This window comes from Haemaphysalis longicornis, unplaced genomic scaffold (assembly GCF_048455015.1).
Source record: "Haemaphysalis longicornis isolate Haplotype H1 unplaced genomic scaffold, Haemaphysalis longicornis Haplotype H1 scaffold_1, whole genome shotgun sequence".
Taxonomy (NCBI): Eukaryota; Metazoa; Arthropoda; class Arachnida; order Ixodida; family Ixodidae; genus Haemaphysalis; species Haemaphysalis longicornis.
In genome coordinates this window covers 214664413-214680601 of record NW_027526203.1, presented here as the reverse complement: position 1 = coordinate 214680601, position 16189 = coordinate 214664413, and the positions used below count along the sequence as shown (strand labels likewise).

The 16189-nt window shown below is 48.7% G+C and overlaps 1 pseudogene; it reads right to left on the bottom strand.

Moving 5' to 3' along the window:
* Nucleotides 1–7190: 7190 nt before the first annotated feature.
* Nucleotides 7191–8472, bottom strand: LOC144157292 (TNF receptor-associated factor 1-like; annotated as a pseudogene).
* Between the last annotated feature and the right edge of the window lie 7717 nt (nt 8473–16189).

Below are 16189 nucleotides of genomic sequence, written 5' to 3'. Positions count from 1 at the left end.
CTAAAATGTTTCCCCCTGGATATGTATTACCTCCATGGTGGCGTAGTGGTATGAGCCAGAAGTTGAGCTGAGTAATGCTGAACTAGGCTGTTGCACAATTTTCTATAAATCACAATTATAGCACATTTTATTGCAGACGTCACTTTCTGTGTTCTAAACAATTCCCTTCAAAAACAATTACCCCTTATTTAGCCACCTATCAAAATCCAATGCACGCATTACTCATGCTACATATGTATTTGGGAGTATTATTGGTACTACGGGAGTATTAAAAGCGGGAAATTGAAATCTTCAGTTACCACCGTATTGTTGCAGCAGCAACCACGTTGGGCGTGTCCGCGGTGCTGGCATAACACAGTGCTCAACAACTCTCAAGGTGTTAAAGCTAAACATTAACAAAACCTAAATACAAAATAGAGGTCTTTTTTACCACTGTTGGAGCATCCGTAGTAGGCGGAATGTGAACGCAATGGCCAATATTGCTGTTAACGATAACTTCTAAACAGTGAGATTTTATTAAAATGAACACTCCCAACATTGAATCCCGCAAAAACAAAATGCCAGCTTACCCAACAAAAATTAAGATCTGGGTGTTTCCGCCAGGCCCGTCTCAAAGTGCACTTCCAGGAAAGTTTTGCCAACGTGTTCCGAAAAGCTCCTACTGTCACCTTGAACCACAGGACAAGTTGTCACTGAAAAGAAGTTTCAAACCATTATTTATAAAGCAACTACCTAAAAACGCACCATGAACGACCCAAAAATGGCACTGCGTACTTACTTGTAGAATGCAATGATTTCATCCTGTGCAAGAGATTAAATGTGCTGCCTTGTGATCATACACTTCCAAGAAGGGGTCCAAATACAATTAAAATGTCCATATGCATTCCTTGTTCCGTTGTTTAAAGGCTATGTTCACCCTATTGCCTAGAAAATAAACAGTACAAAAATATTAGAGGATAAATTTATGCCTTGCTTTACCCAGAGAGCACGACAAAATATTGAACAATGTCTGATTCGTTCCGCGAAACTTGAATGTTTTTTACACCGCGAGACCCGGTAATCATTTCTTGCTAACAAATTTCAGATATAAAAATATTTGAACATACGTAAACTCACCTGTTTTTGGTCTATGCAAACTGGTGAATATCTGCACAATTTGCACGACTCAAAAGGTACTCTTTTGTGGCTTATGAGCTCCGCAGGGCATTCATAATCCGCAACACTCTCCCCGACGACCCTTAAGCATGCCGAAGATGTCTTCAGCCATAGTGAATGCCACAGCCGTGACTTCGAAGGTTCATGTAAGGAATGGAAAAAAATTGTTTTCATTTCTATTTTTTAGATGAACACAAACATTCAGCCATACACTGTTTCTGAACAGGTCAAAGAGGATGAACACAGAATGTAGCAATCTGGTTTCAAGGAAGAACAGAAATGGATTAATGTTTGGCGCACATCGTGACGCAACAACTTTGCACCTAAGCGTTTTGAAAATTATTCTGACTCTTGAACAAGCTGCCACTGACATTGATAGAATAAAATTGCAGGTATGAATTATTTTTAAACTTACTTTGTGATGTTAGAACTTCTAATAGTCAACACGTGAGCCTTATGGGTAATTATTCTGACGTCTCAGGTTGCCACTGACATTGACAGCATAGAAGCCGAACCACACTTTCTGCGTGTTTCCACCTGCCTTCCCCTCCACAAAAGGAACGTTTTGTACTGCTAAGACAACCACTTTGCCATGCATTTCACTACACGTCACGGAGCCAACTAAAGTTGACTAGTGTAAATAACACATTTAAATTCCTCGAAGGCATTGGAAGAAACATGGAACAACACACACACACCACAGATAAAGGTAAGCAGTGCTGCCGCTAACGCCTCGTGATCGCACAGTAAATTTATGGTTTTGAGCCAACCAAACACAACGCAATTAACACGAAAGTTTGAAAATAATAAGTCTAAAGACAGGCGCTCATGCATCAACGCATACCATGCATCAACGCAAACGGCGTGGCCTTGCGGCTGCCAACGCATGCGTACGGCATGCCGCACTGAAGTGGCGGTCGTTTCGTGATGGTTTCAGCCAACTTTTTCTTCCTCCGTAGGTTGGGCGATACACGCCGTGGCCAGTGACTAGTCCGCGGAAGAGATCACAAACTCGGCACTCTTGATCGCTTTTATTTGCATCGGAAAATGGGAAGATGCCTCTAAGCGGACGTCACGCGGCTCTGAGGCTGGAACAAAGAGCCCAGATATTAGACAATTTAACACAGTTGGGCTAGAGTTGTTTCTCGCCGCGGGCCGTAAGCGCGTGCGATATGTGTGCAGAAACTTTCATGACAGCTTTACTTCGCTGTTTGCAGTGAAAACAAAACGACGCTGCTTTATTGACTGCGTTCTCTTAACAAGCCTCTCCAATACCAATAAAATATACAGCGACGCTCTTTGATACCCACGTTATAGAAAACTACTTCCGTATATTGAATCCAGTCCGACATAGCTAATTAGCGAGTAATAATACATCTGCCCGTTTTCCAGCAGTTTTTCTTCCTGAACACCAATAGTGCAGGAAAACAGCAACGGGGGGACCAGCAGGAGAAGGCAGGTCATTCGGTGAACTTGAATTACTATGACAAGTAACAACATTAGGGTAACACTGCGGATTTTCGCGATACTGCATTGCATAATTTAAAATAAGAATACTATTTCAGTATTAATATATAGAATGTAAGGCAAACGCCTCGTGGTAGATTTAGTTCTCCAAGTTTTCGTTTTCCAGGCTTTCGTTTTTGCTTGTGGAAATTAATAGCCGGGACGAGAAGAAATACACAAACGAACTTCTAAGCATATAACTGCATGCATAGCATGTAAAATGTGACGCAGTCGGTTAACATTATGTATGTACCCTATCACAACACAAGTAACGTGGACTAAGTACCCATTCCACCGCAGGATGTAGCCATTTATGCATTCAAGCAGTTACAATTGTGTGTCTAGTACACCACAGCGAGATGATGACTGAGCGTTGAAGAAAAACTGCCGTTTCTGCGAAGCTTTGTAAACCAAATGCATAACATGTAATAGCCTCAACAAGTATGTCGTTGTGAAGGTGCTCACAAAAGCACCCCGAATTCTTCAGCACTATAGCAGTTATGGCTTCACCCGAATGGCAGATGGGTAAAGGGAAGACGTTTAGTCCTTCTCATATTCAAGTCACTGGTGATTTTGTACTTCACGCCTCAAATTACAAAAATACGACGTTCACGAAAGCGCTGTGAGTGCCCCAGTACTCCTGAAAATGGGTTCCTGCAATTTCTTCTTTTCTATAAGATATCCTTCTCTCGACATTTTCGGTGCTTTGTACGCCGTTGGCAAAGAAGTGGGATTTCGTTTTCTGTCAAAATACATCACTAAAAGTACACCTTAGCCGTATTATGAAAGTTACTGCTGCAAGGCAGTTTCATAGATGTCGGGTAAGTTCACTAAATTTTATATGCGGTGCGCGTGTATATCAAATGCGCAAGTGCATCTTCGGTCAAGAAGCACCAAATATATATGTGGTTCATTGTTCCAGTTGATGCATGAAAGAGTGCATACTTCACTGCAGTGCACGAGTTATGTGGAACAAGACACGAGCAAAATATACAAACGCACTCTCCGAAATCGTTTACTGGAACATAAGTGGAACAGTAAATGGAACTGCCGGCAGCGCATGACCCCATTTAGTCGGTTACAGATAAAAACTACAAACATAATGAAAACAAGTTGACGGTTCCAGATAGGATCCACCTATATGCCTCGTTCCAGTTATTTTTTCGTTCGGATCCATATAAAATATGTGGATCCGTCTTTTTAACTGGAACTTATATGGAACCAGATTAAGAGCGACGGGTTTTTTTTTTAATCTTCCGGCGATGAGTGCCCCCCTGTTGGCTTTCCGGATGAGTGACCCAGAGATTGAGTCGTTTGAAGCCGCCCCACCTGCTTTTGTTCCTTGATTCTTGTTTGTAACTCCCGTACTCGGCGTCGTCGCGTTTTGATGCGTTCTTGGTGTTCGTCTTTGATCGCCTGGATCTTCCGTTGAAGGTCCGCCTCCGCTTGTTCACACTCAAGCTCCAGCTGCGCAACCTCGGCACTAAGATCGAGTGGCGACTGTGTGTTCCGCCACGTAATAATACCACCTTGCCACGCTGCGGCGTGGTGCTCGGCGGTCACAGCTCCCTGAAGTTGCTGATGTTTTTTTTTTCCGGCGGTTCTTGCGTCCCCGTCTGCGCCTGTTGTTTGAGCGCCCTTTATCTCCCGCCTCACTGCAGGAGTCGCTGCTCTCGGACGACGCAGAGATGGCGGTCGTGTAGTCAGTGACGTCGTGAGTGGAGCTGGACTTCATGTTGGCGAAAGCTGTCGTCTGACGGCTGCACGAAATCTCTTCTACACCTTTGTTGTTTATACTTGATGCCGATCGGAAGCTGACGCGCGACGTCGATCTTTTCCTTGGTAGTGAACGGGTTCGAGAATGCGAGTCGGCGTCCGCTGGTTTGTCCGTCGATAGCCGTGACTGCGAAAGGCGACGATGGCTGCGCCCCTGGCGTTCCTTGAGCTGCAATTGTTTTCTCTCCTCGTAGGCCTTGTTTTCGGGGCAGGTAGGAGCGAGGGCGAGGTGACCATTGGCCTTACACTGCTTGCAGTACTGTTTCTCGGGGGTACGGCTATGTGGGCATTCCTCACCTTTTGGGTGTGCGACGCATTTCCACATCCAGAACAGACAGAGCGCTGGGCGGGGCACGTGGTGTTCTTGTGTCCGGGAATGTGGCACCTTCGGCATACGAGGGCTCTTGGTTGATACTGTTCCACCCGTCGAGTCTGCCCCCAGTATACGACGGTTCTGGGTGGCACTGGAGCGGCAAAGGTGATAAGTACCGTGCCGCGGTGTCCCATCGCTCGGGCTGCTAGATGTCAGCAAGTTCACACTGCAACGCTGTCATAAGCGTGCCATTTGACTCGTCGGGCGTGCAGTTGAAGATGACCCCTCTCGAGATTTGGTTGTTAGGAACTGGGTATGCTTTCGCCGGCAAGGTCGGTCGCGTGTTGAGCGGAATGGCCGACATGCGCAGTAGTCGTAGCGCCTGCGCCTCGTCGCTTGTTCTCACCAGAATGGTGTTGGACCACCAGCATGTCTTGATATTGAGAAGTGGGAGCAGTTTCCTGTGTTGGGCGGCACCACTTATTCCCCTATAGAGATCCGCGGGTGGTATCCTTGTCACGTCGACTTTCTCACGGGGCTCGAGGCGGATGACACTTTCGCCGAGCGTGACACGAGCCTGCTTGTACGCGACACTTCTCTTTTCTGTAGTTGTGGGGCTTGTGGGTATGGTAATGCCGAGCTTTTTCTTGGCCCCCTTTTTAGCCACGGTGGCCCAAGTCCTATCTAGGACATCCTCACGGTCGGGATCTCGTGCTGGGGCTATGTATCCCACTAACATACTGGTTGCACCCACGGCAGCCCCCAAGTCACTCGTCTGAAGTACCTGAACGGGCGTGGAAAGGTAGGTCTCCCCGTCCACGGCTGACTGGTCATGCTGTAAGGGGAGGCCACTGCTGGGTCGATTCCGTTGCGGTCTGCCTCGATGTCGTGGCGGTGAAAGGCGGCAAAGCTGCACTGCACAACTTCACCAGCCTCGGGTTCTTTTGTGACGCGGTCTGAAGTCGCCTTCTCTCTTCTCGTTTCTTTTTGCGTGCAGTGAACTCTTCGGGTGAGCGGGGTTTGGATTTCCCCGTTTTGCTCGGAGCATCAGAGTCGCTCGAAGCTGTTCCGAAATCCTGGTCCTCGGTGGACGTAGCGCTGATACCTCTAGTTGGTGCAGTCGCGGAGGCCATCACTGTTTAGGAGACGAGCGAACGAACGCCCGCCGCCCGACGCACTTCGTGCTGCACGTGCCTTGCCGTGTTAGGCCTAGTCCCTGTTCGATGACGAGACCGGGTCCGTAGCCATGATTGCAGCACACGGTATCCCAATTGGTGGTCAGATTCCTCCGGGCGTCGGTAGCGATCCAGTTGAGGGCAGGCGTTAAACTAAAACCGCAGAAATTCGCAAAAAACCACGAAATTCCACGGAGCTCAGAAAAATGTGGCTTCTGAGAGCGAGCGCCAAACCGGAAGTCCGTGAAAAATTGGCCGCGTATCTGCTCCTTTCGTTGCAAATGTCGTCAAAAGACGATAGTCTTTATCGACTTTTGCTAAGTAAATGCCTCCCTTCGCTTTCCCGCTCACCTCTCATGTTGTTCCTCTAGCGTCGCGCTCCTCCCAATGTAAAGACGCTACAGGCTTGCTTAAATCATTTTAAATTTCCCGCGTTCCACTTCTCCAAACCGGGTGTCTCGATGCCAACGCTGCCGTACGGCGAAGACGCGCGTGAATCGAGGCGGCCTACTTCAACGTTTATAGAACCGCGTTTCCCTACTCCACGTGCGTTGCAAGCAGAACGTGGAACCTATATAGTGGAACCTTTCGTAACTTTTGCCGGTTGATTTCTTAAAATGGCGACAGAAGCTATAGTGGCGCGGGTGACAGCAGGCGACGGCGGAGGAAATTTTCGTTCTGCAGTTGATGAAGCATTTAATTTCGCAAAAGTCAAGCATGTATGACTTTTTATAAAGGAACACTGCAAATATCACTTCTGTATTAATTTGTTGTCTTATATTTGCGTAATGTCTTGTTCTTCTTTAACAATGTTGACAAGTATGAACATTACAGCGGACTTAGACGAGTAGATTTAGCTGTGACTATATAAAGCAGGCATTGTTTTGCTTTGGCCGGGTGGCTGAATCGGGTCACAGACAGACAGACGGACAGACAGACATACAGACAGACCAAAATTTCTGGGTTTAAGTAGCCCAAGAAAGACTATCGTCTTCAAAAAGAAAAAGGTCCGCAAGAAAAGGGCACAGGAAAAGAAAAAAAGTAAACAATTCAGTTCTCCGCGACATTCACGTGCTCGCGCAACCTTGAACTACCGAGCAAGCACTGCGAAGAACGCGAGAACCGTTGACAGCCGCTAGTGTGCACAGATTTCCTCACCCCCTCTCAATTTTGCTCGCTCCCAGATGGACAGAATCACAAGGATGCGGTCGCTGATGCGGCAGCTCATGCGCCGCTGCACATCTGCATCCCGGCGGAGAGCTGTCTCATATGTCGTTGGTGACGAAATGGAGCAGGAAAGAGTCGTTCATTAGATAGCCCTTCTGCGGATCTTCGAGCTCTTCGAGGGGCATCAGGGCTGTGAATACAATTCCCTCGTTGGGGCTGTCCGTGGGCTTCTAGAAGCAACGCTCCTGCTTGCGACTGAGCTCCTCGGGCACGACCTCAGCCATCTTGTGATGCATGTTGGTCTTCTGGTCGACAACGACAAACGTGCTGCGTCTCATGTAGGGCCACTGCAGCGTCCGGTGGTAGGGGCCCTTGGTGATGTACGCATAAACGCCCTTTTCGTTCTTCTCGTTGAAATGAGCGCCGAGATACATCTTGTAGCCATGGATGCCCACGTAGAAGTTGTCGCTGAAGAATGACTTGGCCTTGCCCTCGAGCATCTGGTCCTTGAGCTTGGAGAAGTTCTTCACCTGCCACTCGAACTTGCTCGCACGGGGCCGTGAGGTAATCGCGTATCCCCTCCATCTTTTCCATGATGCGTTTGTTGACCGCCGCGAACTCCTCCTTCATCTTGTTCATTTCGCTCTTTACTGTGTCATGTATAGTGCTCACCGTACGGAGTTCAACGAACTTCTCCTTGATTGACTCGACGTCGCAGCACACGTCATCGAGCCTGCGCCGCAGCTCGTTGATGCCGCTGTCCCCTGCGTCCAAGGGCTGATGGCTCGGGGCACCCGACACGGCCGCACCGTTTCCGGCTGCACGTCTCCCAAAGGAGGAGGCCTAACTCTGTCCACCTTTCAGCGGTGGCTGATTATTCTGTTGCAGACTACGCCGCGACGCCATCTCTGTGTTCTTTGCTACGTTTTCTACGAAGTTGCCACGTTCCACGTACAGGTGCCACGTCTGCGCTTGGATGCACGTGGCGCACCACAATAGCCACAAGCGGCGAGAATCCAAACTACTTGCAAAAATTTACAGCTGGTGTAATCCCTGAGGACGCAAGTGGCTGCTGCGGTCCAGGTAGATACTTGAGCAGGCAGGAATACAACATATTCAAGGTTAAACGGTCAGCGAACTTACAGGAGCCGAACGCAGAAGCGAGAAAAGAGGCAGCAACCACCCGGTAGGGGAAAGCAGCGCGGAAAGGTTGGCTTGATGCTCGCTCAAAGTTGCAGCTGGCTGGATGCACTGAAATGTGACTAGGTTTTTCCACTGCTTGACTTCGTTGCGGTTCAAAGAGAGTGCCGCCATGGAAAATGAATTATCGTTGTCATGCTTACCAGCAGAAAGCTGGACGAATAAAAAATCAGGCACCATCCCGACCCTGCGAAAGCGGACATATCCAGCGAAGCTGTCGCGAAGCCAACAAACCTTCTGATGGTGGTACGCATAATACAATGCTTCATTTCTTTAGAGCAGACGCTTCGGAAGTGTTCTGAGGTTGAAGGGGTTCAAGGCAATCGCCGATTACGATGATGGTAGTGATGAAAATGATGGCATAACGATAATGATAATAATTTTTATTTTATTCTTAAGGACACTTTTTCTCGGTTCCTATTTATCTTCCTTAAAACTTTAGATGCGCCAATATAACGTCTTTTTTTGCATTTTGGCGTTCTGAAACCACAGCAGGTTTGCTTTAGGCGTCCCAAGAGTTTTTTTTCACCGAGGTCGGGCCTACCTTTTTCAACTAAGCCTTGAAACAAGCACTATTTATTTTAAGTAACAGCTTTAATTAATCCACTGAGACCGAACTACATAGCGCAATGATTCGGGATATTTGCATTTCCTTACGAAAGAGCAATCGTATCCTCTGCGTAGTTGGAAAGGCAGTTGATTTATAGTCGACACCGTGAATAAAATTACGGGAGGAAAATCATTTGCTCCCCATTACAAGTACGGCAAAATTCTAATAATAGTAATGTGTCCGTAACAAGTCATGGAAAGAAAAGAAGAAGTCGCGAATGCGTAATCAAAAATCGATTAGCCTTGGCAGACGGGACGCATGTTCCGGCAAAATGATTCAGCTGAACTGAGCCTCACGCTTTGGACTGCTCATGCCGCTTTTTTATCCCTGACTTGCCTGATCATCATCATCAACAACTACCTACTTAGGTCCACTGCAGGACAAATGCGTCTGCCTTCGATTTCCACCCGCTCCTGTCTTGTGCTGCTCGAGTCCATTCTTTGCCCTCGAACTTCCCTATTTCGTCCCTAGATTGAGTTGTTGGCCTTCCCCTTCTACTGGACCCGTCTCTCGGTATCCACTCTGTTACCCTGGTGGTCCATAAGCTGTCATTTCAGCTATCTCACTATACATGACCATCCCAAGTCCATTTCTTTTCTTTTATTTTAACTCTGATATCATATACTCGAGTTGGCTGCCTGATGCTCATTTTCGCCTGTTCTGGTGCATCAACAGGCGAAGATGTACCAACTTCTGAGCGACATTGGATGAAGTGCGTTGCTTATCAGCATTATTAGGTTCCCCGCAGCGTACTCCGAAGGCAATATGTTATCACTCTCCCAATTCCAACGCACAAAAAGCTCGCCTGACTACGACTTCACTTGGTTTCCCCAAGAATAAAGTTTTATGGGTAATGAGAACCTAGCACCCGAGAACAAGCGCCTGTTCGGTCACGCACTGGCTCGAAAGAAGGAGCATGAATAAAAATTCGTGTAGACCTCAAACATCCGCATCAAGGCAAGTAACGACGGGGGCAGCGGAGTGCACGTCGTAGCCATCGTGACAACGGCGTTGACGGCCTAAGCATTATTAACCTAAACACTGTTACATTGGCGAAGGCGTCCCACAACCGAGCTCCGTTGCCTCCGTCATGCAGGTAGCGTGGTGAACAAGCGGCGAGCAAGAGAGCTGCCTCTATTCCGAACGGCGAAGAACCAGGAGCAACAGTTCACTTTCATTTAATTTCATTTCATTAGACAAAACAAAAGTTTGTTTTATTCGAAAGATTAGGTGTTTCATAGTAGCCCAAGCACTTTCCCGGAAGCGCACGATGCTTTATTAACTGAGAAATAAGGCAAGTTAAGCCAAATTTTAAAATCTCCCGCCAAATTGTACAGTTCGTGACGTGAACAATGGCGTCATATGAGCCGGTACATGAAACAGATGCTTAGTATGTCGACTCCATATAGCACCCACACGCGGTAATCAATCAGAAACCGGAACTCGTGCCGAAACCTAGACGGCGGCCATTTTAAAAATACTAGTAAAACCTAGTACACCCGCAGCCCTAGTCATGGAATCGCGTTATTCGGACAACAAAGCTCTCGCCGAGGAGCTCGGGCTTGCATTTAACCACCTCACACCCCTTGAACGCTCAATTCTTGTAAGATGCACGAGCGGCAGGAGTTGTGGGATACTCGGGTGGACCGGAAAGCGACCATTCCGCGATACCCACAACAGACGAACGCCAAGCCGTCGGCACCGCTGCCTCGTCAGCCCCGTCGCAACGGACGAATACAGACTGGTACGCATGTGCCGTATTTTTATTACGGTTAATAATAGTTCAATTTCAGTAGCGGTATCACTTATGCCAGTTGGCCGGTGTCGTGTATGGAAAGCCGTTCGCGCGAGCTCTCTGCTCCGACCAGAAAGATACGAGCGCCAATGCGCGGTGTGTAGGGAATTTTTTTTCCAAGCTCAGAGCACTTTGACGGCAATTTGACGAAGTCGGCGACGAGAGGCCGCATGTCCCAGGAGTGAGCTAACGTAAGGGTCCCTGCCGTAATCACGTAGCCTGCTTCGCCGAGGTTCGTCGTTGGCCAGCGCATGAAAGGAGATCTCTTCGTCGGCGGGATGTCGCACTCCCTCGACGATTTTCCTGTACTACGTAAGCATTTCAGGACGCAGCAAAGAAATTTTATTGTAAAGTACTCGAACAAACTGAAGTTTTCAGTGGTTGTAAACTGAAAACGAGCTCGTAACAACAGCAGCAAGCCAACACGACCACCATTCCGAAACTTCTGCGACGAGTGGCACTATCTCGTCGCTGCTTGCTGTTCCTTACTCCCCTCGTTTCTATTTTTACCTTTGCTGGTTGGCGATGTGACGCCAACTTCCTGTCAAGGAATTAAAATACCGAGCAAGGTCGCGGCTGTGCGTGCTAGTAGAACGGTTCGTTGGCCCCGAGGAGCCTCGAACCAGAAAATTCGTCTACGCGACGGCGAGATGTCCAGCTCGGCCGGCGGTAGTTTCGTACGCGTTGGCGTACATGTTTGCATGTTCGTTCGGAACTTCAACCGTTTACTCCACCGTTTTTTAGTGTCATAAAATGAATGCGCAGTATGTTTCACGGACATATAGCTCACTATGCAAACTGGTAAGCCCTGCCTAACTTGCGTTTACTTTTGCCGGCCTCCGCCAATCGCAGAGCATTCTAGTATGACAACATAGGTTCTGTCACGAGAAATGAGCTAGTGGGTAACGTGGTTGTTTCCTTTTTTCCTAATTATGTAGCTTATCTGAGCGAAGTTTGCATTGAAAGTGGTGTCAGTATGGTTCTAACGAGGCAATCTTTCGAATGAGCCAAACTTGTGCTTTCTCTCCATGGCTCCTTTTAAGTCGCAGGAAGGCGCCGTCGTCTAAACATCTGCATTTTAGATGCAACGCATCTCTTTAACTCGCCTTGTCCCGCGTCGTTGTCGCGGCGTAGTCCGCATCCCTCCCCAATTCTCCTCGCCGCGGCAGCTGCGCGCTCCGCCGCTCTCACCGCAGCGCCTTTTGTGCGTCAGCGCGGTCAGCGCGCAGCTTGCGCTCGGCTGCACTCGCTCCTGTCGCCGTGCCAGCTGTGCGTTAGCGCGCAGCTTGCGCTCGGTTAAATATTTACACCATCTTCCCGCGAGGGGAACCATGGGGTAGATGCGACGCATCGGGGGTGAACATGCTGCGTAAATAGGATACACAACAACAGCAATCCACACGCTGACATCGCTGACATAACGGAAACGCAACGGCAACCCCCGGTGCGTTGCATCTACCCCATGGTTCCCCTCGCGGGAATATGGTGTAAATTTCTAGGGCAAAAGGCGCTTAATTCTATTCCCATTCCATTCCTCCAAGCCTTTTCCTCACTTCATTCCGGCATCCGAAATAGTGGAATGAATCCAGAGTCATTCCAATTATGGAGTGGTAACACCGCAACACTGCTCCGGCAACGTCGGCATCGTTGCGAAGGCAGCTCTCTGGAAGGCTGTCCCACGGCCCGCCCATGTATACAAGATTTCGGCGCACGTTAAAGATCTCCAGGAGGTCAAAATTAATCCGGAGCCCTCCACTACGGCACGCCTCATCACCTGCGTTGCGTCGGCGCGTTAAACCCTACAATCAATCAATCAATCAGTCCCATGGCCCCTCGATCAGCGGCCGTGACAGTCATCGCCTCTCGACCTTCATGCTCTTTAATCGCTCGCTCGGTTGACAGATCAATGCGGCTCTGCGGAGCGACGCGTCAGTTTGGCCGACATTGACCCCCTTCATTAACGCAATCCTAACCTGTATAGAATGCCCGCGATGCCGCGGCTGCCTCGGGAGAAATAAAAGGGCAGATGAACGGTCATTCTTTGCCCATTCCCCTCTGCACTGCCCCCCTCCCCCTCTGCACTGCCCCCCTCCCCCCTCTGTTCCTCCTTTCTCAGGCCTTGTCAAAATACCTAAGCATCGGCGCAAGATAAGTTGCCAAGGTTGAGTGTGGCTCCGGCCCCACTGACAGTACACGACGAGGGCTTTTCAACGCCGTTGGGAGGTATATAAGCGCGTAGATGCACATAAAACGAGAAATACTCGCACCGAAAACGCCACACACGGCCAGCATTCAATCACGAAAGCAGAGTAAATGCGCAAGAGTAAAAAGAAACAAAAGAAAATGGATTCAAAACGGTTGAAAAACCATGTCTTGGATAGGTCGGCAGAGTATTAATAAATTCGTTTTGTGCTGAGACGCGGCAATAAATCCCCAAAAGAAAAAAAAAAACATCCCCCTCGCGAGGGGCACGATCAAATGCAGAGCATTTCCGTGGGGTGCGCACCTGCAAGTCGTATGGATTACGTATTGGTTGTTGTTGTAATTGTTGTCTTCCAGCGTAGACATTGTCGATGAAGTCGCTGGTGAAACGTGAAACGTGCCGTGAACCCCCTGCCGCGGCTATGACGCAACACAATCCAACACAATCCACTTTAATCCAATCCAAATCCAAACCAATCCAAGCCAAGCCAAGCCAAGCCAATCCAAGCCAATCCAATCGAATCCAATCCAATGCCCCTCGCGAGAGAGTGTTATAGCTAGGGCACCATAGCTAGGGTGCCTCGATGCGCGCCCGCTCCGCGGAGGGTGGGCCACTCTTTGAAGGGGTCGCCGCCGCCAAGACCGGTTGTCGGGAGGCGCCGCCGCCATTTTCTTGCATCCCGCCCCCGTCGACTCCCCCGCTAGGCGCGCGAAAAGCGGCGCTCTTCACAAAGTCTCTTTGCAGAATGCCTGGGTTCTGCGTTCCCTTGTGTTCTAACAGCGCTAAAAATCTCTGGAGCATGTTTTCGTTTCCTAGAGAGCCAAAAAGGCGGCTTCTGTGGGCGGTGAAGATCAAGCGGGACAAGTGGCAGCCGACGAAGCACTCCGGCATATGCAGTGTAAGTACCCGGCTTCCCAGCAGTGCCAAATCCATTTGGGGCTATTGTAAGCTTGTCTGTGTGGCTGTTTCTTGATACCAGACGCACGGTTTTACGTGTTTATGTTGGAGGTTTCATCATGCTTTTGCGGCCTTTTTATATTTTGATTGATGCAAACGGCCGATATAAAACGTGTGGCGCTTTGCATCTTCAGTCATTTCACTTTGTATCACAAAATAAGGCGCTCGTTGTAAAAAGGTGTGCGACCTGTCTCAGTCCCGAAGCGTCATCCCGGCGCATCACGCTTACTTCACCAAAAGCCCATTTTTTGGCAGTGTGAATGATATATCCCAAAGCGTAAAACTACAGGCGACGCGTAATGCTCGTGTTTCTCCGTGTTGTCTGAACTTAAGGATTGTTATAAATATTGTTGTGCGCAAAAATTATAATATTTAAGACATTGATTGTCGCTTATCATGCCATAAAAGTAGCGCATGGAGGTGAAAAGAAATGTGCCAATTACACCTCTATTTTGTGAATCATGTGCGGATGTGAGCCGATACGCATGGATGCCAGTTTGTTCGATTTGCTTGATTTCACGTCATTTATTCTTATTTCTCGGGAGAAAAAGGCACCTATATTGACAATTTATCGTGCAGGCTCACTTTGAAGGATCCTGTTTTGAACAAAACCGGGCAGATGGATGGAGGGAGCTGAAGCCAAATGCTGTGCCAACGTATTTCCCAATCAGAGGACGGCATTTACCATTTCATTCACTGCGTGTTTTTGTATAAGTGCGTACATTACTTAGGAAATCGGTCCAAAGCAGCGAAAGCCACCCAGAGACAGAACGCAGCCTGAACCCACATCCAACAATGAAGAGGTGGACAACCCCGCTGAAGAACTTCACGCATCATCAGACAGCGGAAATGCTCCCCGAGTCAACTCACACGGTATCACAAGAGACGCCATCGGAAAACCTCGAACTCAACAGCCCAGGTGTCGAAGCTTTGAATGTCGGAATTCCAAGCTCGGCAGATGAAACTCACAGCTAGTGAGACACAAAGGGATTGTGCTGAGTTGAAAAAGCAGTTGGCAGACCTAGAAAGAAGATACACCGTACTTCAAGAACATTACACACATGCTAAGAACCCAATTCAAAACCTCAAAAAGCAAGTTCGAAAACATTCGAGCGTAATCATCATTACCTGTATTATAACTGCAGTGAAGTGTGTTTGTATCATTTTGTACATAATGTATTATGTATCAGCAGTGGAGGATATCGTTCATCACTTTGTACATAGTGTATTTTTACTTCAAGGTATTAAATGATTATTCCTACATCCGCGTAAGCCTTTATGTTTAGATTGCAGCCCAAGGACGCTGGTTCGATTCTCGGCCGCGGCGGGCGCCGCTTTTCTGATGGAGACGAAAATACAAAACGCCCGTTTGTTCGAGATTTCGGCGCATTTTAAAGATTCCTAGGTGGTCAAAATTAATCCGTAGCCCTCCACTACGGCGCCTCATCGCCTATGTAGCGTAGGCGCGTTAAACATCACCAATCAATCGATCACGTTCAGATTGCACACTGCATGCATGACACAGTTTGCCGCCAGGCAATCCTATATATGTAAGTACCGAATAATAATTTCAGTGGCTGTAAGCGTGCCAGACATTCGCACTTGAATATGCAGCAATTCCCTTCCTCCGTGTACTCCGCCTATTTTCTGCTATGTTTATATGTAAACGCAACGACAGCAAGTTCACGGCGCCGGTATGACACGACGGCGAGAAGTTTCCCGCCGTGTCACCTATCGTAAAAAAAGAAAAGCATTCAGCATACCTTCGCTAATCACCTCAAAATAGAGAATCCTTCAACAAAACCTTACTCTTCTGTTCATCTATCACAGAAAAAGAATGTATATCAAAAGTAAAGCCAAATCAAGCCCACACTGTTCGCGAGGTCAGCACTATCAAGGCGCGTCACGCAGCAAACGCGCGCCCCGCGCCTAGCGGATGCAAGAAAATGGCGGTCGCGCTAGCAGACGACGCGGTTGTCCTCACCCTCAGCGGAGCGGGCGCGCATCGAGGCACCCTAGTTATAGCGCCAAAATCGCGCCACCACACGAACGCGTGATGTTGACGTCACGATCACGCCACAGATGTTAGCGACCGGAGCACGCACGAACGACATATGTGGCTTAAGCGCGAACCGACCGCGGCGAGAGAGCGCGATGCGAGCGCCCCCACCTGTTCTTGCGCGCGAACCGACTGTTGATCAGCGCGAACCCAACGCGGCGAGAGAGGGTGTTGCGCACGTCCCCACCTGTTGTGCGCCCGAACCGAACGCGGCGAGAGAGGGCGTTGCGAGCGGAGAGAAGGCGAGGAGGACGCGGGGGAGAGGGCGCACCT